The sequence below is a fragment of the Peromyscus maniculatus genome, chromosome 12 (assembly GCF_049852395.1).
Source record: "Peromyscus maniculatus bairdii isolate BWxNUB_F1_BW_parent chromosome 12, HU_Pman_BW_mat_3.1, whole genome shotgun sequence".
Taxonomy (NCBI): Eukaryota; Metazoa; Chordata; class Mammalia; order Rodentia; family Cricetidae; genus Peromyscus; species Peromyscus maniculatus.
Window position 1 is genome coordinate 12,773,276 of NC_134863.1, and position 20,944 is coordinate 12,794,219.

At 41.3% G+C, this 20,944-nt stretch overlaps 2 long non-coding RNA genes across 2 annotated transcripts; one reads left to right on the forward strand and one right to left on the reverse strand.

Annotated features, from left to right (window-relative positions):
• The first annotated feature begins 3,771 nt into the window (after nt 1-3,771).
• On the forward strand, nt 3,772-8,167 carry LOC143268235 (uncharacterized). The gene is made up of 3 exons (XR_013043919.1): nt 3,772-3,814; nt 5,693-5,788; nt 8,035-8,167. It is a non-coding gene; the product is annotated as an uncharacterized LOC143268235 (long non-coding RNA).
• Nucleotides 8,168-9,185: 1,018 nt separating this feature from the next.
• Nucleotides 9,186-20,715, reverse strand: LOC143268233 (uncharacterized). Its single transcript, XR_013043917.1, has 3 exons — nt 20,627-20,715; nt 14,665-14,738; nt 9,186-9,346 (listed from the first exon to the last, which is right to left on the reverse strand). It is a non-coding gene; the product is annotated as an uncharacterized LOC143268233 (long non-coding RNA).
• Nucleotides 20,716-20,944: the final 229 nt, after the last annotated feature.

Sequence of the window (20,944 nt, forward strand, 5' to 3'; positions counted from 1 at the left end):
TCCCTTCTTCCCCTGGCCACCTGGATCTTTGCCCCCTCGGGAATGTTGCTCCACCCTACCTTCCACCTTGATATGTAAAAACCTCTTTTGTTCTCAGTCAGCTGCTCTGAAGAACCACTAGGCCTCAAGGCAAGAGCATGGCCTGAGCTTCATGTGCACAAGAAACCAAGCTATGTTTCTCCAGCCAGCCTGTCTCCTAGGCTTATTGGGGGAGTTAGTTACCTAGAAGTTCAGCAAGTCTGAGGAGCTGACCTGTTTGCCAAATGGTCTGGGAATATTTGGGCATGCACAAATTTCATAGCAGAATACAGCTGAAACATTAAGAGCTGGATAACAGCAAATATTCATAATAAATGGCTTGCCTTTTGACAGACCCTTGGGCAGTCAAATTATAGCTTTAATACACAACTGAATCTCTATACTATATCTTGTGGCTCACCACAATCATCTTTATTTTATTCATCTGTTTGTGTTCTTGAACATGTTTGTTATCATTATCTTGAGTTTTCTGGGATTTCATCAAAATCACTCTTACTAGATACCATTACTGGATGGTTAATCAGTAATACAGTAATTCTAGAGGAGGTATGCTGTCTTGATTTTTTTTTTCTGTTCCTCTTTAATGCATTAGGGTTTACACATCTGGGGTTATTTCTTTGCTTGCTTGCTTGCTTACTTAATTTTTTTATTTAATTTTGTTGGTTTGTTTTAAAGGTTTTTGTTTTTTTTTAAGTAGGCATGCATGATGATTACCTTTCAACATGTCACTATTTGTTTTTGTTTTCTTTAGTCAGTATTTGCAGGATGAAAGTAAGACCAAAAGAAATACAGATCTCAATCTCTTAGAGTGGACCCACTGTAAGGATTCTGTCCTTATTACATCATCAGTCTGCGAGGGTGTCCCAGCCTAAAAAGCAGACGTGCCCTCCCACTCTCTTTATATATTCTCTTTGTCCTCCACACAGTCTCTCTCTCTCTCTCTCTCTCTCTCTCTCTCTCTCTCTCTCTCTCTCTCTCTCTCTCTGCCATAGCCGCGGCCAGGAACAACTGCCGCTCTAAACCCCTTCATTGGTGCCATTCAGACTTGGGGAGATCAACTAGGACCTGCTGCGACCACCACCGCCGCCACTGCCTCCTCCCCACTCCAGCGAGACCACAAGACCGGAGACCACGAGCGTGCGTGTGAGTCCCTCACCTCTGCGGGACCCCCACACCGCTACTGCTCCCGCCATGTTTCTTCACTACACAGTGAGTTCCTCTGCCATTCTCGAGGCTGTAGTCTGACCTATAGTCTTTGCGACAGACACCCTGGGAATTGTCCTCGGGCTGCACTGGCAATGACACATTTTTGCTGCTCCTGACAAGGGGGTCAATGCTGTCTTGGTCCATCAGGTGGACCACCTCCAGCATACACCTCAGCCCTTAGCATCCCTTGATGAAGAGGGTGGCTAACCTGAGCTGATTCATAGATCTTTCTTTTCTCCTCGGGGATGCCTGAGACTGGAGTCTGATCCCAGTTTGTTATTTTAATTTTTTATTTTTCTCTCGGCTAGAGCCGTGGGACAAAGGGGCGGATACATTTACCACTTACATTGGCATATATATACGGGTAAATCTGGCTACAAAACAGCTTTGCGGGAACTTCTGCCAGTGAACGGGCAAATAAAAGAGTTACTTTATCCCCAAGCTTTCTGCTAAAGCTATGAACCCTTCTCCCTCCCTACTTCTGATGTTTTCTTTTCCTCTACCATGTGCAACCTTTTCTGTCTGACTTCGACCGGCAGTGGCAGGCTCAAATGGGCGGGCTTGGGTGGCTTCTACTGACTCTCGCACTGACTCACCTTCACTCCACCCACTCATTCTCAAACTGCCTTGAGAGGCACAGACAGGTCTGGAAGCAGCTAAGATCCATACAAATAAGTTTACAGTAATCAGGATGGCTCTTAAGCCAAAAATCAGCCTATAGCCTCAGACAAGTCTTCCAAAAGGATCGTTTATAGTCTGCCTCCTGGCAGATCTTCCAAAAGCTGTCCTTAAGCCAGCAATCATCAGACAAAAAAACAAATTCAGGACACAGAGTAAAATCCGTCTCTTGTTCCCTAGACCACCCCGACTAAAACTGAAGCATCTGAAAAGCAAGGTTTCTGACCCCACAGGCAAAAGAGTCATCTGTGGCATTTAAGGTGTGCCAGGGAAGAGATAAAAGCCCGAAAACAAAATTGCCAAGTGCTGGCACTCACTGATTCCCAAAAGCTGTTGGGTCCCTGTTTTAAGTGAGGAAAAGGCCACACTAGCAAGTGCCCTGCCATGCTCATCAACAGCCTTGTTATAAGTGCCACCTATAAAGACAGCTAGTCAGCTGACTGCCCCCAGGCACCAAGACGCATGGGTACATCAAGCTAAGACCTCCAGCAGACCTAGGCTTAGCTACAGACATGGCAGGGAACCCAGAACACAGCAGGGAAGCGATCCATTTCTTTCCTTCTGGACACCAAAACCACCGATACAGTCCTGAAAGTTTTTGGATGCCACCTCTCCTCATTTCCCTATTGTCGGGGTACAAAAGACAGCCTTACCCACCTCACCAGATTTAATTGAACTTTCAGAGTTACTTAATGGGAAAAGATTTCCAACTAAGATAGGAGCTTTCATTTCATTGCCTCACTCCAGATCTACTAGCCTGTGTTTCTCACGTCCACACAGACAGGTCCCTGATCTTTGCCTTGTCCCTAATTCCAAAAAGTAAGTTCTCATGCACCACAAGCTTTTCTCTTCCCAGTTCCCTGTTCTAACTCACTGTTCAGCTAATGGTACAGGACCACCACAGATCTGGAGTCCAGAGATCATTAAGTAAGAAACTGTAACAGCTAAAAGGTATTTACACCCCCAGACCCAAAAGCTTCTGGGCACTACAAAAAAGACTTTAACATAAACATCTATTACTACAAAATGCTTTTAATAATTGATCATCTGTCTCCTGGATGCCGAACTAGTAAATGAATCAGGTGCTTTAAAATAATCTGTCTCTGATAAAGCTTAACATGTTTCAAAACCAGCTTAAATCTAACTGGACAGGCTGGATCTACCTCAGATAAGTGCCAACTCCCTTGGTCTAAAAACACTCCAAAAAATGAAATAATAACTATTCTTTTCTCTCTAAGCATTCTTTTGTGTCACCAGCATCTTGTCAGACAGAAGGTTCCCAGCACAGCCAAGAGGGATGCATGTCTCCAGAGCAATGGACAGCAGACAGTATCTCACAACGCCTGTCTACCTTGGAAGACCCCCCTTCCCCATTCCCCCCAGAGCCAACTGATGTCCAACAGTCAGCTAGAAGCAGCTTTTGAGAGAAACGATGCCCCTATTCCCATCTACCTGCTGCTTTTATAATAAGCGAAAGTCCGGGATGTAAGGATTCTGTCCTTATTATGTTATCAGCCTGCGATGGCATCCCAGCCTAAAAAGCAGACATGCTCTCCCACTCTCTCTCTCTCTGTATTCTTTCTGTCCTCCGCACAGTCTCTTTCTCTCTGTGTGTCTCTCTCTGTCTCACTATCTCTGTCTCTGTCTCTCACTCTCTGTATTCTTTCTGTCCTCTGTGCTGTCTTTCTCTCTGTCTCTCTGTCTCTATCTCCCTCTCTCTGTCTCTCTGTCCTTCCTCCTAATAAAGCTCTAAAAAGGTAACCATGGCTCGTGATTCTTCTGCCACCACAGCATCCAGCACTCTCTTCCTCTGCCACAGCCACTGTGATAGCCACGGCCAGCCACGATCGCCACTCTAAACCCCTTCGCCCACTACAGCATGAAGCCACATGTAAGTGACACTTGTCTGTGTTTCTTTCTTGTTTCTCTCATTCTGTAAGCACACAATTTCCAGAAGTGTGGTTGGGGTGTGTGTGTGTCTGTGTGTCTGTGACACTAAAGATTAAATTTAGGCTCTGTGGATACAATCTCAGTCCTAAGGTTTATATTTCTTTTTTATAATAATTTATTTTTATTTTATGTGCATTGGTGTTTTGCCTGCCTGTATGTCTGTGTGAGGGTGTCAGGTCTCCTGGAACTGGAGTTACAGACAGTTGTGAAATGTCATGGGGGTGCTGGGAATTGAACCTGGGTCCTCTGGAAGAACAGTCAGTGCTCCTAACTGCTGAGCCATCTCTCCAGCCCCAGCTTATATTTCTTAAGTGGCCTACTTCTGAACCTATAGCCATTCAGTATAGCCAAGATAGTTGCTTCTTGTCTTTTATCTTGCTTTAAATATAAACTGTTTTGGGAAAGTCCAGTCTCGTGTCTGAAAATGGGACCCAGGGTATTGTGAGATCAAAGGCAGGCAGACCCCTGACTACAGACTGCAGCTTATAGTCCATGTGGACAGAAGCATGGCACAAAGTGGCAGCAGGCCCAGTGGCTACCTCTGATTGGCTCAGAAGGTTAGGTCACAATAGAAATGGCCCCATCTAACAATAATTTTCTGTTTTTTTTTTTTTCTTGAGCTAATATTAGAGAATAAAGGCACATTCTGTGTATTCTCGGTGTCAAAGTCTGGTCCTACAGCTCCCATACATACCACTTCAATGGCTTTACCTGCCACAGTATACTAGGAAACTATATGCTGGGGAAACTGACCAGGTTCAACTCAGGCTCAGTTAGGGTCACATTTCAAGATGGCCACGGTCATGTCAAGCCAAGATGGGGATGATACAGACCTTGGCACACAGCTTTTTCCATATGAGTTTATCTTCTGATGTTCCTAGAGCTGCTTGCTCCTAGTTGTTTCTGCCTCAGGGACATAACTCAAGGAGTGATCCTAGTTGGTTAAAACCTCTGAGATGGTTTTCTCATCTCACGTGCAACTTTAGGGATCCTAAGCAGCCGGCAGTTGTTCTGGTTGTTAAAACCGTGTAACCTCTGCAGTATTTGTTATGCCTGCGTCATGAGCCCCCGGAGACCACCAGGAGTCAGAGTTCACATGCAAAAGCAAAGAACCTTTATTGCAAGCTCGAGCTTGGACTTCCCATCGGTTCCGACACAGCTATTGGACCAGGGAGAGCGTTGAGCTCAGTTGTATCAAACAGTGACTGGTACTGGCATTTGCTGCAAGGAAACTGGCGATCTATAGACAGATTGTGTGAGCTGTCCTTCATGTTCTAGAGCATTTAGTGCTTGTTTGTCTCAATTCTGATGGGTCTCCCACAGGGTACAGTTTGTGGCTTTTCCTGGTTATTGTAATGGTGAGGCCCAGGCCCAGTAGTGTTAGTCCGCAGCCTGTCATGGCTGCACCAATGTTAAGTTAGACCTCTTCATATTGAAGTAAATATGTGTCATATTCAAGCACATTTAAAGCTTATAATAATCTGAAATAATCACCGCTAGTGTTCTTGTCATGATCAAATGCTCTTCCTCCTTCTCCCACCCCCATCATGTCTGATGGGTTCTGTTTCTCTTAGAACTCTCACTTGCTTTACTTCTTTTTTCTGTCAGATGTTTCTATGGGGCCTCATGTGCTGTGTCATGATTAGGGTTTTTATACCACAAAGAGTAAGAGTGATTGTGTTTGTGTGTGCATCTGTGTGTGTGCAACACCAGATTTATCCACCTTTGTCGTACTGTTTTTCCACAGTGATGTTTAGAGAGAGACTAAGGGTGTGTATGTAACAATATTTTACCTCTTCCCCCTTTCTGTTTGTTTTAGGAGATTCCTCAACAGTTGAATGGGAGTGATTGTGGAATGTTTACTTGTAAATATGCAGATTATATTTCTAGGGACAAACCTATCACATTTACTCAGGTGAGTCCAAGCTGCTTCTCGTGTCCTTGCTTGTTCCTGTCCTTTGGCAGTGCCTGGCCCACGACAAGCTCTTCTCACAGACAGACTGTTCTAGGAACCTTAGGTGAGGCCCCACTCAGAATCAGTGATGTGCATGCTCGTCATGGGCTGTATTCCTGGACTTGACCAAGAATTCTTGATGACGGGTGGTATAATTTACTTATCCTTGAACTCCATTTTTGATTGGTTCCTATGTGTTCCTGTTTTTAGCTAAAGGGAGGCATGTGAGGATAGATGACAGTGAGGAGAAGCCCCGCCTTGTGAGGACTTCAGCCCCAGGTCTAAGATGGAAGCATAAATGAACGTGCTTTCCTTTCTGAAAGATGTCAGACTTGAGAGGAAATTCAAGTACATCAGGAACCCTTAAGTTCCTGTTTGATAGTGGACTCTCAGTCTTTCTACAGCCAGAGTGAACCCCAATCATAAATATTTCTCATCCATAGACCTCTGTTGGATAGCTCCTGTATGCCAAACAAACTGTTCATTGACTAGTAGAACTAAATGCTTTGGAGGAACATGAAGTAACCAGGGCTGCCCTGCTGAATTCATATCTTTCTGAGAATACACTCTCAGCTTTACTAGGAATAAAGTAATGTTTTATGTGAGTTGTTTTTTGTTTTTTGTTTTTTTGGTTTTTTTTTTTTTTTTTTTGAGAGACACAGGGTCTCCCATAGCACAGGCTGGCCTGGAAATCACTATGTAGCCAAGGATGACCTTGGTACTTCTCATTCTCCTGCCTCTGTCTCCTGATTGCTATGATTATAAGTGTGCACCACTGTGCATATTAGGCGTATAGTCTGCTGAGCCCTTGGATGTCTTGAACTATTTAAAATAACTTAAGAATCATGTTAAGGCTGGGCATATGGTACATGCCTCTAATCTCAGCACTAGGGAGGCAGAGACCTGAGGGTCTCTGTGAGTTTCAGGCCAGTCTGGTTTGCATAGTGAATGCCAGGCCAGCCAGAGCTACATAATGAAAGACCTTGTCTCAAAAAAAAAAAAAGTATGATCGTGGATTAAGACTTTTGCCACACGCATCCTCCGGAAACCCAGTAGTGTGTGATAGAGAGCTAGCTCTATCCGTGTATAGCCATGCACCGCAAATAGGCCAAAGGTGGGACCCTCTATTTTTTGGGGTTTGTTTGTTTGTTTATTTGTTTTAATTTTTTGAGACAGGGTTTCTCTGTGTGGCCCTGGCTGTCTTGGAACTCACTCTGTAGTCCAGGCTGGCCTTGAATTCACAGAGATCCACCTGCCTCTGCCCCTGGAGTGCTGGGATTAAAGGGGTGCACCACCACCACCTGTCTTTTTCCTGCTTTTTAAATAAAGGCCATTTAAATTGAAACCAGGGCCTCATAAATACTAGGCAAGACCTCTCCCAGGGAGCCATACCTTCATGCCCTAAGGTCATTTTTTTTTAATATAAAAGTGATTTTTTTTCCTCGAGACTGGGTTTCTCTGTGTTGTTTTGGTGCCTGTCCTGGATCTTGCTCTGTAGACCAGGCTGGCCTCAAACTCACAGAGATCCACCTGGCTCTGCCTCCTGGGTGCTGGGATTAAAGGCATGCGCCGCCACTGCCTGGCATGAGTTATTTTTTTTAAGTGATGTTTACTTAGAATGTAGAAAAGTTTCCTATTGTGCAACTGCTTAGACATTCCCATTTGGTGCTTTCTTCTTCTTCTTCTTCTTCTTCTTCTTCTTCTCCTCCTCCTCCTCCTCCTCCTCCTCCTCCTCCTCCTCCTTCTTTCTGCTATTTTTATTATTGTCCCTGTAGTATATGATTCTATATTCAGCTTTGGTTTTTCTAACTTGTAAGTGCATATATATGTACATGTAATCACACATAATGTATGTATATAAGTGTGGGACACTTACAATCCCAGAACTGGGGAGGCTGAGGCAGAAGAAGCTCTTGACCATAGCACCTTAGGCTCTTAAGCAAGACCCTTCTCAAGCAAACAAACAAAATAAAACAAGAACCTTTGTCAAACATGGCAACACATACCTTATAATCCCAGCACTGGAGGTATAGCCGGGAAGATTAGGACAAGAAAGCCTATTGTGCTTCAGAAATTTATACATGATGTAAAGCTGATTGATAGACATGTGCATCCTATTTTATGTATGTGATGACACCTAAAGGCTGTCATGCTGTGATATTGTGTGCAGAAGTGTGTAATACTGTTGTCTGTGGGATTCTTTTCAGCACCAGATGCCTCTCTTCCGGAAGAAGATGGTGTAGGAAATCCTCCACCAGCAGTTGCTGTGACAATGCCCTGCCCTGGGTCTTCTAGCTGCTGGTGGTTCTTTCATGGATGTTTCCATATACCTCATGCATTATGGGTTAAAAGTCCCCGTATCATTTCTGTTCTTTCACAGGTACTGGGCTATCAAGAGTGCATGAAGGCCTCTCCACAGTAGCCCTGACTTGAGGTGTGGAGGGGCTGCTTGCAGCCCTGTTTGTAAGGCTGTGCCTGCCCAGAGCCCTGGACTGTTCACCCCAAACAAGAACAAATGCTAATTAATGTTGTTTGTTTTAAAGTTATTTCCATATGAATGTGGGAAATGCAGGCTTTGTTCTATGAATTGTTTTTTCTGTATTTGTTCCCATGCATTCATTCACTCACTCATTTGCAAACACTGGGCAGTGCCCTTTTCTCACTGCTCTTCTATAATTAACTATAATAATTTGTTTGGACTATTTATTTCTGAAAAGAATGGAATCAAACTGCCACCCCCTGCTGCAGAGGGGCCTCAGCAGGGGGAGGGAGGGGGTGTTGACTAGCTTCTCTAATGCTGGAGTAGGAACTGCCGACATGAAGTTAACGTTCTCCCTTTTGAGGCTTGAAAACGCCAGAAGAAATGACGCTGCTGTGTTGTGGGGATCTGGCTGCCTCTTAGAGGCTCTGCCGCTCTGACACAGGCACAGTTCATGGAAATGTGGCCAAGGACCTCAGTCTCTGTGTCCTCAGAGCAGTGCGTGCTCATCTTAGAGACTTTCTTTTTTAGAACTGAAGTAGCTTGGCTTCCTCTCGAAACTGGATTCAAAGTAACTGTGACCATAAATGTTTCATCCTAGGTGTGGTTGAGTATGACCCTCACAATGGTAAAGGGCTGGCCTGAACCGTCTATTTCAGAAGATGCTCCTCAATTTAAGCCTATTTTTCTTCAGAGTTTTTTTCTTTAAAAAATATATAAATATATATAAAGCTGAAATTAAGTTCTTGGCTCATTAGCATGCCCACTGAGGCCTCTGGAGAGAGATTTAATACCTGGCTCTGAGGTCATCTTTACAGTCATTTATTTTGTATATGAAAGTTTGTATTTAACTTTTTTGTTCATTAAAAATCCTACAGATGTGGTTATGCATTTTTAATTTCAGAAAGTTGGTCAGAGCATATTTTACAAGATCTAGTGCCTAGTGTTGCTTTTATCATGTAATAAAAGACTGTCTGGCAGAACCTAGAATATGCTGATAATTTCTCCTCTTTTGTCGGCTTCAACTTTCCAAACTTGTTCTGGAAACAAACAAAAAGAAGAGATAAACTCGGAAAAGCTGCACGCATGTTAGATACAGATGCACATATCTGCTCTTGAGAATCCTGGGCAAGCTGCTTAGAGGTTGTAACAGTTGAAATCTGCTTTTTCTGAGACTTGAAGTGGCCTTGGTATGGAAGCTGGGCCTGTGATGTAGACCAAATGACTGAGCCTACCCAACGAGACCTGGTGGCCTGGCCAGACCTGAGAGCATGTGGTCCAGTGGTTCAGGGGTGAACTGTTTGTGCTTCTTCTTCCATAGGACAGACTGTACAGAGATCCCTTCCTTTAGCCTAGACCCTTTTCCTGGCCCCCCTAGGAGTTGTGCCAGTGATGCCGGGATCCAGCTATAACCAAAGGAGCTCAGACATTGACTGTGTCTACACTGCTGAAAATTGGATGCTAGAATTCTACCTGAGAGTTTATGGCACAGACATACCAAGATGGCTGCCTGACCTGAGTTTAATCCCCTGCACCCACCATGGAAGGAAAACTGACTCCCCAAATTGTCCTCTAACCTGCACACTGGCACACACCAACAGGTGCACCATAATAGTAATAAGTAGATTTTAAAAGGAATTGAGGGCCTTGGATAAGGTTTGTTTCTGTTGGCTTTGTTCTCTTGGATGGTGATTTGTTCTCCACTCAGGTGAGTGGTGCTGTGGTTGATGTGGTATTTGAGGGGCATCCTCTGAGCTTCTCACCCATGTGTGCCCCTGAGAGCTATTCTTAATTCAGAACAGGAAGCTAAAGAGAATTCACTCCCAGTCTCAGCCCAGCACCCATGTCATAAGCTGGGCAGCTGCTCACATCTGTAATCCCAGTTCTGAGGGAATAGGGGCAGGAGGACCAGACCCTGAGGAGCAGGAGGAGTGATGGAGGACACTGACCCCTCTCCCGGGCGCCTCGTGCACACATCTGCAGGCATGTGCACACACCACACTCGTGCAGACACACAGTAAGTCTTCACACAACAGCAAAGTAGCGAGTACAGATGTGAAGCTGCAGCTGCACTGCTCTGCCTGAATTCCGGAATCCAGGCTAAGGCACCACAACCCATGGTTCTGTGAGAAGTGTGTGGGTAATAGAAGTGTTACAGTCAAGCAGATTATGAAACAAAAATAGGTGATAAAACAGCTATTGGTGTAACTAGTGAATCAGCAAAATTAAAGCCAGGGATTTGTGTGTGTGTGTGAAATTTCAATTTTGGGACCTGAAAAAGTGTTGCATTGTTCTGTTTAGCCCACAGTCTCTGAAAATGAGTAAATTTTAAGAAATTCCCAGTGTTGGTGACTTCTCTTTCTGCAGTCGACTGCTTTACGCTTGTGCTTTACCTGGAGTTGGGGTGGAGGAAAGTTGTCCAACCACCCCTGCAGATTTCACTGCAGATAAATTTCTAAATGGTCTTATTAAATACAAAACATGGAGCCAGATATAGGGGTGAAAACCTTAGAGAGATCAGGGAAATAGCCACAGCTAACCTTACCTCACCAACTCTGCAGCTTCCAAATGCGAGTTCCTTCCTGTCTACCCATGTCTTTATGTCTTGCTGTTCTGCCATCTGATTTGCTCTCTCCATTCAACTACATCACTTCCTCTTCCTACACAGCTCTGTTACTTCCTGTCTGTCTGTACAGACCTACAGACCTCCATGGTTGACTAGTTTTGGAATTTAAGGCGTGTGCCACCACATCTGGCTCTGTTTCCAGTGTGGCCTTGAACACACAGAGATCCTGCCTGCCAAGTGATAGGATTAAAGGCATGTGCTAACATTGCATGACTTCTGTATTGTGGCTGGCATTTTCTTCTGATCTCCAGGCAAGCTTTATTTATTAAAGCACAAATAAAATATCACCACACTTTGTATCCTACCCAAGTTGGTTAAGGCTGTTAGAACCCCTATTCCTTCTCTTCTGAGTCCTAGACACAACTTGGGGACTGCTGAGGTGATACTAGATGTTCACCTACACCGAGAAGATGCACATGATCCTGAGGCCTTGTGTGTGTATGAGGAGTCTTCCTGAAGATACAGTAAACCCCAAATACATAAACAACATAAAATACTGTAGTCAACTCACATTATTTAAGTGGCTTTGTGAACTGATTTTGAGAAGACCTCCATATCAAATAAGTTTTTAGAACTTATTTGTAAGGTAGGGATACAGCTGGCTTGCTAATTTATTGTTTTAATTATTTAATATGCACAAGGATGATTTTGGGTGTGTTGGAATAGATACTAATTTTATCTCTTTACCAATAAATTAATCTCTTAAGTGGCCTTTTAGATTTTGTATTGAAACTCATTAATATATTTTATCCTATGATCAATACATAATACACATGTACACAATTTATTTTGTAAAATAAACGTTTGCTTTTTCGGGCTGGAGAGGGGGCGCAACAGTTAGAGCCCTTGCTGGTTTTCTAGAGGACCATAAATTTAAATCCCAGCATCCACACTGGGCAGCTCAGAAGGGCCTGTAATTCTGACTCCAGGGAATCCACCACCCTCTCTGGGCCCTGCACACTCATACATGGTACACACTCACATAGACAAACACACAGACCATCTGGAGAGGTGGCTCAGTTCTTAAAGAGCACCTGCTTTGAGCCTCGGGGGATCCAGTGCTCTCTTCTGGCCTCCTTTGGCACCCATGCACAAACCCCACACACAGATAATTAAAAATAAAAATTTTGAGACAGGGCCCCACCTGTCCTATAATATATAAATCAGGCTGGCCTCGAATCCACAGAGGTCTGCCCACCTCTCCCTCACCAGTGCTGGGATTAAAAGCATGCACCAGGATGTCTAGCTCTAAATTTTCTTTTTAAGTTTTTTTTTTTTTTCATTCCGAAGTACTGGGGGCAAATCCAGGGGCTTTGGTGTGCTGGGCAAGTTTGCTATCACAGAATAGACTCCCCAGCCATAGTTGTAAACACTGCTCTTAATGACAAGAAAGCAAAATGAAAGGTTTTTAAAGACAGGAAATGGGCAAAGAGGGAGGGAGGGAAAGAGGGTGAAAGAGAGGCACAGGCTGATTCGAATGATCCATCTAAACCTAGGCAAACAGGCTAGAAGCTTCCAGATCCTTAATGGAAATCTGTAGGGTAATCACTCTGGTTTGTACATTGGCATTTCCAGTAGAAGTCCTGTTCCTTCTCTACATAGGTGATAAGACGGAATCTGGGATTGACAGGATGGCCCAACAAGCAGCTGAGTTCACTCCCTAGAACCTGCGGGGGAAGGAGAGAACCACCATCCAAAAGCTGTCCTCTGACCTCCATATGCAACGCCAACACACACACACACACACACACACACACACACACACACACACACACACACACACATTCAGATTTAGAAACACAAAGGAGCCTGGCTGAGTGAATGTGAGAAGTGTGTCTTCTTTCTGAACATGCATAGCCAACACGAAGGTTTTACATTAACAAATTATGTCTTTGTTTTTATTTTGTTTTGAGAAAGGTCTCCATAACTCAGGCTGGCCTGGAACTCACTTTAAGGTCCAGATTGTCCTCAAGCCTACTACAACCCTTTTGTCTCAGCCTCCTTCGTGCTGGGATTACAGACACACACAACTATGCCTAGCTAAATGTCTTAGCCTAGCATCTTTCAAATGTAGATATTGAGTTCTTGTCTCCAAGACTCCTATGGGACTGTTTACATGAAGCTGTTAGAACTATAAGAGTTCTTGGGGGCATGTGATTCAAATATATAAAGAAAAGTTCTACACCCCTGCTGTAAACACCCCCCCCACACACACACATACATACTATATGTCATATGTCAGGCATGTTACATACATATTTGGCAGTCATAAGTGTGATTCCTAAGTATCTGATACCTTTTATAATTTCATTTAATAATGTCAATAAAAAGTACTTATGGTAGAAAAATACTGATAGAAGGTAAAGAATAAAAATTCTGGCCACCTACTACCCCACTCTATGGTGATATTTTATTTGTACTGAAATGTGATTTTATTTGTATGTTAATAAATAAAGTTGCCTGGGGGTCAGAGCTGATAGGAAGCCATAGCAGAAGCAGCAATGTGGCAGGATACAGAATCAATGTGCACAAATCAATAGCTTTTCTATTGGTATTCTATACCAATAACACATACAGAGAATGTGGTTATAGACACACACTCATTCACAATAGCCTCAAAGAAAATACAGTATCTAGGGGTACACCTAACCAAGGAAGGGACAGACCTCTACATGAAAACTTAAATCTGCTGAAGAAAGAGACAGAGACACAAGAAAATGGAAAGACACCCATGTCTGTGGATTAGTAGAATTAACATTGTAAAAATGACCATTCTACCAAAAGCTATTTATAGGTTCAATCCCAATCAAAATCTGTACCTCATTCTTCACAGAAATATAAAAAGGTATTCTAAAGTTCATATGAAACCACAAAAGACCATGGAGAGAGAAAAACAACCCTTGATAAAAAGAATAATTAATGCTGAGGGATTACAACTCCAGATCATAAGATATATTACAGAGACATAGTAATAAAAACAATGTGTATTGGCAAAAACAAAAACAAAAACAAAAAAAAAAAAAACAGACATGTGGACCAAAGGAACAAAATTGGACATCCAATGCAACTGAATGGTCATGACATGGGTGTGTGGGTTCCCGCGGGTCCATGGAATGAAGACTCAGAGGCATCTTAAGAATGAATCTAGCCTTTCATGGCTGCAGGGGGCACTTTCCCTTCACCTAGGGCATTTTTATCTACTCTCTATTATATTTTAGCCAGTTAATTGATGTACCTACCTTCAAAGCGCTCTAAAAGGAGCTCCCAGAGACCAAATGTCAAGTGCAAATTACTTGATTTATCAGGTACCATGGTTTTCCAGGTTTCCTGAACCAAGTTTTGCATAGGCCTTTGATCCTTGGGGGACTCTCTGATCCTTGACTCTCAGACAAGATTCACATGGGGCAATAAGAGAAACAAAAGGTAAGAGAAACAAAAGGTGTGGCTAAACAAAGGAAGGATTAAGTCTAGGTGCTACTCTCTGGAACCAAGCCAGGAGCTCAGCAGGAATACACTACAGATCCCCTTTTTCATTTAAAAAGTCAATTATCTCAAAGGTTATGCGGCCTTATAGTAAATATAGTCTTTTTTCTATCTGTCTTACAATCTTATGTAAGTAGACCAAAACACATTTTAAAGCCAATAAAGTTACTATTGCTAGAACAAGGGCACCACCTGCTAGGATAAGAAATCTATTAAAGTGATTCGTAGGATTGAATGAGGCTATAGTACCTGCAAGACTTTCCATAATGTCCATTCCTGTCGTATCAGGTAACTTTTTTTGCAAAAGTTTCTTTGATTTCTTTCTGTAAATCAAAAACCATTTGAGAAGAATTAGGGTGACCCAACAAATGCATCCTAACTTTTTCCCAATCATATTTGCTTTCACTAAATCTTAAGGGTGTGATACAATAACAAGAAACATTCCAATCACAGTTTAATTTCATCTGCTCCTTCAAAATCTCTAACTGATCCCCTAACTGTAGCTTGAGAGTTTCTCTCCAACTCCCACCAAGCCCCGTCAGTCCTGCGGCCCACTTATACAATAAACACACAGACGCTTATATTATTTAAACTGTTTGGCCTAATGGCTCAGGCTTCTTGTTATCCTAGTTCCTATATCTCAAATTAACACATATCTATTAGTCTATAAGTTGCCACATCGCTCATGGCTTACCGGTACCTTACATCTCGCTTTTCATGGCAGTGGCTGGCAGCATCCCTCTGCCTCAACCTTCCACTTCCCAGCCTTCTCCTCTCTCCTTGTCCTGCCTATACTTCCTGCCTGGATACTGGCCAATCAGTACTTTATTTGTCAATAAATCATCCACAGCACTTCCCCTTTTCTTTTTTTCACAAAGGAAGGTTTTAACTTTAACATAGCAAAATTGCATATAACAAAACAATTATTAAGCAAGAATTACAATTACAATATCTAGTCTATTTATAATATCTAGTCTATTTGTATTTGGCAAAATTAAAGAAAATATCCTATCTATCCTATATTTGTGAATCTAAGGTTTCATATATAACTTATCTTTTATCATGAGTAAGAAAACTATAACTATCTAGTGTTCAACTACATCAAAGACCTCAGAAGGATACAATATTACCTGAGAAGTGGGAGAAGGATGCAAGCAACTTTCAGGAGTCTCGAGAGAATAGACAGCGACAGCTGGCAGCCTGGACAGTCATCCAGAGTTCTTCTGTAAAGTTGGGGCATCTGCCTTCAGCCCACAGGCCTTGAGTCTCTCAGTCACTTCTCTCTGTGTCCTGTAGAATGTCTGGCAGTTTCCTCTGTGAAGCAGGAACCAGAAGGACCATTTTGCCAAGCAAAGTTCAGTGGTCACCTTCCTATGGGTGCTGCATGTCCAGTCGATCAAGCAGTCCAGGCAAGAACAATTTTTTGCCCAAATGGCTATTTTGGCCAAGAAGAAGATAAACTCCATATAGAGTGTCTTCAATGCCCATCCTCCTCTCTGAAGTAAATTGGTGCTGCCAGGAGCAGATATGTCTCACTGTCCAGAAAGTCTAAATTTTTAAAAATATTTTAAATTCCATATTCTGTAGGTCTTTGAAGTGTTTGAATTATATCTATGTATACCTAGAAAACTTAACATGGCTATAAGTTTGACTATCATAGAAGACTAATTATAAATCTGTATTTCTTAATTATCCATTACAATCTAAATGAGTTACATAAACATAGCACCTTAAACAAGAGTAGAAATATATATATATATATATTAGAACAAAACCAACTCTAAATTTGTATCAATAAACTAAAATCTATACCAATGTAAAACATTTTTTAAACAAGTTGTTAAACTTTAAAAGTAGGTTCATTAATCTACCCTTTCATCCTGTCATATCTAAACTATCCCCTTTTCTTCTTTAGAAAGAGATTGTATTTATAATCAACCTGCTTTAAGTAAAAATATTGGTTTTTCTCTGTCCCACACCAGAGGGCTCTTTTGATATGGGATACAAGAATCTTTCAACCTTTTCTTTTAGGAATATGCCTGGGTTTAGAGAAGGAGTAAGCCAATTCCATCTCCAAAGCCAGCTTGGTATATTTGGGAATTTGGGCATAGCTTCTCATACTACTTCCTTCTGGATGAGGACACTGTATCTTATGGGGACACAAAGAAAATTTTAGGATTGTGGAGTAGTCCATGAGGGTGTATTATCTGAGCCAGTTGCCTTGAATCCATTCTGGATGTTGGATCATCTGGGCCATGGTGTCATCAGAGACCTTTCAGGGGGTCTTGGCTGGTCAAACCTGATGTATCTTAATCTGGAACAAATCCATAGCCTCTGGCTTTCTGTGGAAACAGAAGTAGAGCCTCCTTTCCAAAGCAACATATCCTTACATCCAAATTTTGAAGTCAAGGTATCTTTAAAATATACATATTGGCTTAACTCAACAGCTTATACAATCAAATGTTTTTCTGCAGTTAAGAATCCCAAAGACAACACAATCCAGATTCTCTGTGTAATATCCATCTTTATGTGGCTTATTTTTATACTACCTTTACTGTCTCTTTAAAGACTTTATCTTTTTAAGATATATATATATTGCATATATATATATATATATTTTAAGATATATATATATATATTGCATATATATATATTTTAAGATATATATATATTGCATATATTCCATTTTATCACTCTTCCAAGCCTATGTACACTCATATATATATATATATATATATATATTGCATATATATATATATTTTAAGATATATATATATATATATATATATTGCATATATTCCATTTTATCACTCTTCCAAGCCTATGTACAATTTTACACACATTGTAAAGCATTTAAAGTCTTGTTCTCTCTGAATCTGCCTTATTGTGTAACTATTGCTTTAAACTGCAGCATTACTAGGGCTAAAACAGCAGCTTTGGCTGGTGGCTCTGCCCACCTCAGCTTCCCATGGAGATGGTATGTTTACCTCCAGCTTTGGAGGAACCATGCTCACCGCCAGAGGCAGTGGGTCTATGCCTCTATCAAAGCAGTGTGTAGCCCAGAAACCTTTTTTTTTTTAATTGTACTAGCAAAGGCTAAATTCACCATGCAGCATAATGTGCCACTTGGAGACGCCTCATTCCTGCCATACTATAGGTCAAGCTCACATACCCTGACATAGTAGCTCAAACTGCAGGCTGCCACTAACTTGAGACAACTAGGAAGCTGTTTTTAGCTCTTTTAGAATCTTCTTTCTCAGGTTTTAGGTGGAAATTCTTGCCCCACGTTCTAGCACCATTTGTGGCTTGAGAGTTTCTCTCCAGTTCCCGCAAGCCCAGTCAGTCCTGCGGCCCACTTATAAAATAAACACATAGACACTTATATTATTTAAATTGTTTGGCCTAATGGCTCAGACTTCTTGCTATCCTAGTTCCTATATCTCAAATTAACACATATCTATTAGCCTATAAGTTGCCACATGGCTCGTGGCTTACGGGTACCTTACATCTCTCTTCATGGCAGTGGCTGGCAGCGTCCCTCTGCCTCAACCTTCCACTTCCCAGCCTTCTCTCTCCTTGTCCCGCCTATACTTCCTGCCTGGCTACTGGCCAATCAGTACTTTATTTATCAATCAATCAATCATCCACAGCACCTAACAATACAACAGCTTGCCTTAATTCATCTAATTCATTTACTATCTCATTATCAATTTTATTTCGTTCAGTCTAAAGTTCTTCTGAATGTCTATGCCAGTCTCTAATGAATTCAGCAGTTTGGATTTCTTTATGAAGGGCCACTCAGCTGCTGTTCCCATAGCTGTCAATGAAATGATTCCCATAATAACTGCAACCACCAGTCCAACCGTCAATGTGTTCTTTTAATATTCTGTCAGCGAGTTTCTATACCAAGATCATCACAGGAGAGTCTTGCCAAGGCCTCGACAACTTCACCGGTATCCAGATTGCTGGCCTTGTCCTAAGAATATATAAACTTTCAAAGGTCAAATTTAAAAAAATACTAGAATTAACACAGATATGCAGGGTACACCATTCATAAGTGATGCTGTAATTATTTGGGTGCCATTGTACAGGCTCCTTTAATAGCAAGTAAGGTAATGGTACACATGCCATAATAGGATGGCTTTGATTTAGTCTAAAAGACAGAGTGTATTTATCATCCTTAATGTTTATTTTTCCTTCCCATGCTTTAAGGGGGTAGAAGGCACTTGTCAATTTCCATGAGTAAGTCTGAAATGAATCACCAAATTGCAGGAGAGGACTTGACATTCCAACTCCATGCCACCGAGTAGGTTCATTAATAGAAGCATTGATTTCCACAGTTCCGTTTAAATTGTACCACTACCATCTTAATTTTGAGTGAGAATAATTTCCTTGAGGGGTGCCATAAGGGCTCCAATCAATGATGTCTCCTTGGAAGATATTAATTAGCACTCGAGATTTCTCACTCTTACACTGTTGCCAATGTACCCAGTCAGATTCCTTGTTGGTAACCCTCATCTCACAGAACGGTAGATTTATGGAACTAGTAGCATTAATCTCTTGTCCTTAAAAAACGGATGTATGAAGCATATAAAACTTAGTATGATAATCTTGGGTAGTATTGACTATGGATAGCCATACTTGAGAGGTTATTTTCCCATGAAAATAGGAATTCCTTGTACTCCAACAGTGTAATTGTCAATCACTTTACCCTCCTCCATTTGCTAAGGGGGACCTTGGTTGACATAGGTAGCCAAGAAGACTCATTAACCACTACAGGAATATTTCTATCTCCCCAAGTTACTACTATGTTAATTGGAGGATTAACAATTTACAAGCTGTTTTTGAAATTATAGAAATATTAATTTGAGCTCACCATTGTTGTAACAAATCTCTACCCCATAAATTCATGGCTGTATCAGCCATATAAGGCTTTAACATTCCTATCTGTTCTTTAGGCTCTATACATTTAATATATTTTATACTTTGTTTTATTTTAGATGGGATTCCAACAAATTGAGTGGAGACTTCTTGTAAAGACCAGTTGGGATCCCAGGATTCTTGTGAAATTATAGAAACATCCAGCATCAGAATCCAATAATCTTTTAATCTCAATTTCATTTAATTTTACTTTTAATTTGGGCCATTCATCATTGATAACTGTTTGTCAAAACACATTTTTTTCTGTACTTCCAAAGCCTCCAGTTCTAAATATAGGTGCCATTTTGCATTTAAGATATGAAAGTAATAATAATTGAGCAATTCTATCACCAGCTTCTAATTTTACATATGCTATTTATAAAAGCATTAAATACAATCTCTATAGGATTTTAAGAGGTAACTTTAGGCAATATTCTGAAATATTTTTATAAAATCTTAAAAAGAGGCTCCTTTTTTTTTTATAGATTCCAAGTAACACATTAATGCAACTCGCCAATTATTAACAGTGTGGACCAAACAATTTACTTGTATTTTGTTTACTGAAAAAAAATAACCTCTTTATCAGTAACAGATTTTTTTCTATGAGTTTTTATCCTAGCAATCACATTATTTAATAAGCTAACAACCCAATCTGTTTTAGGTATTACATTTCTATAGAATTTAACCAAAAATTTTTAGAAAGTAACTTAAAGAGCAGATCCAAATACTCAGTAATGATCAATAGACAAGAGCATAACCAGTATATAATTTAAAATTATGAATCCTGTTCCTTTAGTTTATCAAACTTCCATCCAAACATTTATTAGACAATCAAAAGGAAAGAACATCTTCTATACACTTAATGATTAATATCTCTGGAAATTCAAACAGCATCAACTTAGCATTCCAAGTCCTGACTGAAACCATTCTTCACCAGAAGTTGAGCCCATTTATACTTCCTCTTTCTCCCATGAAGGGACTGCTAATAATGAATTATTCCCACCATTAGAGAAAAACAGAAAACATTTCCCACAAAGAGATCTTTAACATTGAATTATTCCCGCATTTAAACCAAAGTTAAGCAACCAGACAAAATTTTAAGCTCTGGGCTTGCTTGCTTGTCCAGCCAGCAGCAGTGAAGCCCACCTGTTGATTCTTTGTAATTCAGATACCAACACTCTGCTCACAGACAGAAAGAGCTCAGAGTTGTAGCTATCCTGAAATGTTTATATTGGAAAGTGCTGTGCCCAGATCGCGAACCCCCAGAGAGACCACCGAAAGACAAGCATACCAAAATGCAAAAGCAAGGCTTTAATTCAGGATATTCAGGAGCAATACAAGCCTAGGCAGGGACTTCGTTCAACACATCCAATGCAGTGGAGGCTGGAGGAAGTGCCCAGCCTGAATTGTGCACAGCTTTTAAAGACAAAATCCACAAGATTACAATAGCAGGGGATTTCCATACATGTACATTTCTGATTGGCTCATTTCTAGGGACTTTCCAGAAATCATGGTTTAATCTTACTTCTAAGGGGGGTGGTTGCCCATAACCATTTCTCATTGGCTGCCCTCAGGTGGGGACATTCTGTGGTTAAACAATCACCATGGA